Genomic DNA, 4788 nt, shown 5'->3' on the forward strand with positions numbered 1-4788 from the left:
GTCACATGGGCTCTGGAGGAGAGCGGAACCTACATCATTCACATGCACTACTCACAGAAAACAACAAATTTTCTCAAAAGCAGTTACACAAATATAAACCACAAACAGATAGACAAACACAGTTCTTTTTGTTTTTTAGACTAGGTCAAGAGAAAAAAAACTCCCTCATTGGCTGCAAATGAGCAGGCCTCTTATTGGTAAAATCCTTGTGATTGTGATCCCACTGCGCACCAGTGAGTATACCCAACTTTGATGTTGAAGTAAGAGATGCACATTAGAACCATTGTGGTTCCATGTCCGGAGACAAACCATGGTCGCCCCTAACCAGGAAGGTGGAGCCCTTGTGGGCCTCAAACACAAGACTATTAAAATCAGAAAACATACTTTTATTCCATAGCAGCACACACCAAATTCTTGAATTTCACAACCTGGTCCATACTTGTCTCTAGCACTACATAGTTTTGTGTGGTGAATTGGCAACCTGTAGGGGGTTAGCCTATTAAGAAAAAAAAACAGACGAACAAAATACAAGGATATGAGCATGGAATACAACAAGCCCCATGTTTTCATCTTTTTCATGTACAGAGGCAATATTACATTTTCCTCAGATTATCTAGCCTAGCCTGCAATTCACTGTCGATACCGCCATCTTCACTGGCTAGTGATTCAGCCTGGGCAACTTTGGTTGCTCCAGCTGGAGCAGCCACGGCTGATGATGGAGCTTTGACCAGCTGCAACAATACACATTTATCTCAATTCTCAAATGAAGAAATCAGTAGACCAAAATTTCATAAAAAAATATACAAACAAGAAAAATCTTTTACCTGTGAGCCAATGCCAATTCCTATCTCATCTAGTACCTGGCTGACAGGCTCTTCTGTTTCTTCATCTTCTTCATCTCCTTCCAAAGCATCATCAATGGCATCGTTCATCACCTCTGTTATCATCTCCATCTTTTCACTGTCTCTCAAACTCTTGCATTATCCTTTGCATTGCAGGCAGGTTCATTTGCGCCATAGCCTTGGTAACGCCTTTCATAGCCTCCCCCATCGCTTGTGTTGATTTTAATGTCTGAAGATATGGAACAAGTTCAGTATTAAATCAGTTTAAGGCATTTGGCTCTCCATCAGCACATAATATTTCATTTTGTTTTAATACGATTGAAATTTCAGTAGCATAATTGAAACCAATTATGAAAGCATCCACTCATTGTGTCCTTAAATAAGAAACTCAGAGCATTTACATGCATGTGTAATTTGTATGGGAGGAATTGCCTGTGTATGTGTCTTTCAGAGAGAGAGAGAGGTATGGGAGAAATTGCATGTGCATGTCTTAGAGAGAGAGAGAGAGAGAGAGAGAGAGAGAGAGAGAGAGAGAGAGAGATCAGACTGACCTGCATTCTGAGAGATACACCTTGGAGCTGTCATTTGAGTGCATAGAATTTTGTGATTTGATGCCTTGTCCTAATAAGGTCCTTTGCCATTACTTTTACAGCACCCATGAAAAGAAAATTCATGCTAATGCATAAAATAGAAACAAATACAAAATTCCATTCACATACACCATGTTGAGATAATGTAATGACATATTGAAAGGTGGAAGTAAGGACTCAAATACAATGAGATTATTCCAATGACTGTGCATCATTGAGTTTAAGACAAAAACATTTACATTATTTTCAAACAGATAATATGTATGTGAATGCATTAAAATATCTTGTATAAACTAAACTTCAAAAACTACGGAAAAGATAGTATTCAAGGAAAGTGGAAATGATACGCCCAGATGTTTCTATTCTAATAAGCATCAGCTTGATAACCATAACATCATGATACAGGTGTAGAGGTACTTTAGAAACTTGGGATACTTCAACCTTCATTTTTCTATGCAATAGCCAGTCAGCACACACCTAGCAGTAATCCACTTCCCTCCTAATACATTTGTATTGCTTCAAGTTCAGAACAGGTACTCACACATACAAAACTTCAAGAGAGCATCACAACTCACAGACTGCTACCAAGTACTAACCAATGCTCTTATTTCTTTTCCACTTATACTCGCATGTAGAAGAATCTACATAACTTGGTATATAGTTTTATTTATTAGATGTCCCTTTTCAAATAAATAAAACCATACAGAGAGATGTTGAATAACTATAAATCAAATCATTTGGCATTTTGAAAAAAATCATGTAAAAACTTTAAACCAAAATCCTTAACCAAATTTCCATAATTTAGTGGATGAACTCACTGCTAAATCATCTCCCAAACACATGGTCCATACACAGTTCATTTGCAATAAATCCTGGCACATTTGCAATCACCTTTTCTTGTTTGTTTTTGAAATGTAAAAGCTCAAAGCACATCAAAAATTGATAAGCAACAAGCATGCTACTCTATCCCTTTCATTATCCTTCACTGCAAAATACTACGACCGTCCAAGATGAATTCAAAACCATGCACCTGTGGAATGCCAAATGGGTTTTCAGTTATAATCACCAGAATTAAGAAACTCGAAAGAGGTTAGGGCAGAGATGTTTCATGCAATTAGTAACTGATTACACTTACAGTTGGCATTTAACCCAACATGTAATTCTGTGAGGACTTATGTCATGACACCTACATAAGTAGTTCTCTGATCCATGTTTTAGCAACCACTGACATTTCATCTCATTTATGAAGAATCCGTAATCAGGGGATGAGCAATGGGCTAGCCTGGCTTGTTAATTTGATGGGTTGAGGGGCTGTTGACTGAGCTGGCCAAGCCTGTTGCCAGATGCCTGCCCCACATCATGCCCGTTAGGTCCATGAGCCTGACCTGTTGTCAACCCATACCTAATCAGCACCAGTGTTATACATCAGCAGTTGAACATCAACACTTTCCTATGTATCACATGAATAATCTCAGAAGTTTCAAAAGAATGAACTCAAGATGACCATAAGTACAGCTGCTTAAATCTGTAATCACTTTGCGAGAAAATTTCAAGGTCTAAGGGCATGTTTGCTTGCATCTCATGTAAACCCCAATCACATGTCATTCCATCTTAAATAATTCAAAATCACATGTTTCCAAATCACATGCTGGACAATGTATTCAGAAATTGCATGAGAAGTGAGTAAAACAGCCCTAAATATGATTTAGAGCCTCATTGTCGTGTTCTCTCACATTTGCTTGAATGTGAAAATGGGGCAAATGAGAATCATTCTCTCACCTTCATGAGAGAGCATGCCCTAAAATCCAGGAAATTTCTTATCATAAATATCTCATGCAGATACCACTACAGGATAAAGGATACAACCATTTTATTAGGGTTTCCATTAAGAATAGTAAATATGAAGATACAATGCAGCAGTAACAATGCAGTATGTGACTGATATAAAGCCATTGACATAACCTTATTTTTTTCATGTAGCATAGCGTTACTTATTCTACAAAAATGAGTAGAAGCAAAAAGTAATAGAAAGTTCTAAAGTAAAAAGAAATGGATAAGACTGACCACGACCAAACCAAACCTCTTTTTAATGTTTAAGAAAAAGAAAAATAGCATATTATTTTGGCAGTATAGTAGCTGGCAGTACCACCATTTCCTAAAACTTGCAATCACGTCCAGATAAGAGTATCATCAGGATTGTCCAAAATTTTGGCTGAACAAACTCTTGAGGCCTTGTGCCGGCCATTTCAGATGAATCGTCGAAAAATGATTAATCTAAAGCCAACCTAACAAAAATTTCAGGCCCAAAAAAAACAAAAAAAAAAGTCTTAAACTTCTTGAAACAAGTTGTGATTCCCTGGTCTCCCAGGATATGTGAAAATCAACTAATTTATCAGTCTTCTTCTTCTTCTTTACTACGCCTTCATCCCAAAACAATTGGGGTCGGCGATATGAACCAAAACAGTGGTTCATATTCATAGGGTGTGACTAAGTTTTTATGCTGGCTGTCACTGGCCTACCGCAACCCTCCTCCTTTATCAGTCTCTTCCAATTATGATAAAATGTCAGACATGTAAGTTATAGTCATTCACCCTGAGTTGGTTAAAGATAGTGGCAAGATCCAGCCCTCCTGTAAAACAAGAGTCCAGCTGTCACAAGTGAAAACCTCCAACCCAAAGGCCAAAAGATGGCACAAAACAGAGATAAAAGAAAACAACAAACTGAGCCTCCCTCATTCTCAACAATGGCATTTGCAGTTGTGCTGTCTCAAAGGTATTTGCAAAAATACGAACAAGGAGCAATCAGATGGATTTCATGGCCATCTTATCACAGCGAACATTAAGAACTAAATGTTGATCCATGTGCCGTGCATATTTACTGTCAAAAACAAAATTTTCGGTCTAAAAGGCAAATGTGTTATTCTACACATATGAAGATATCATAAGCAACTGTAATACCTTGAAACAATTATAATAAAACTGAGTACTATTTGCCCTTGCTTTGCTGTTTTCTTTACATCAGCAATTAACTTCCTCTTGCATCTGCAAACTCTGCCTCTCATGCTCAATCTCCCGAATTGATTTGTCTATCATTCTCTTGTTTTCCCGAAGAATCTCTATGCAAAACCCAACCTATCCATAGTCAACGTCACACACACACATTCTTTCCTAATTCTTGACGGAAAACAAGAAAAGGTAGCAGCAATTATGGACTCGATACAAGGATAGCCACGAATAGAATCCTGTCATTCAAATTCATGATTCATTAATGCAATTCGTCCACATTGCCTCTATCGTTGCCAACCAAATCTTGAATTGAAACTGAATATTGAAATTTCCTAATCTAGTACAAGAAAT

At 37.6% G+C, this 4788-nt stretch overlaps 1 pseudogene across 1 annotated transcript; it reads right to left on the bottom strand.

Moving 5' to 3' along the window:
- Positions 1-371: 371 nt before the first annotated feature.
- LOC149836186 (vacuolar protein sorting-associated protein 2 homolog 1-like) lies at positions 372-4539 on the bottom strand (annotated as a pseudogene). The gene is made up of 4 exons (XR_016432402.1): positions 4422-4539; positions 1394-1501; positions 825-1071; positions 372-731 (listed from the first exon to the last, which is right to left on the bottom strand). The product of XR_016432402.1 is annotated as a vacuolar protein sorting-associated protein 2 homolog 1-like (transcript).
- Positions 4540-4788: the final 249 nt, after the last annotated feature.

The sequence above is a fragment of the Nuphar pumila genome, chromosome 6 (assembly GCF_984573655.1).
Source record: "Nuphar pumila chromosome 6, dmNupPumi1.hap1.1, whole genome shotgun sequence".
Classification (NCBI taxonomy): Eukaryota; Viridiplantae; Streptophyta; class Magnoliopsida; order Nymphaeales; family Nymphaeaceae; genus Nuphar; species Nuphar pumila.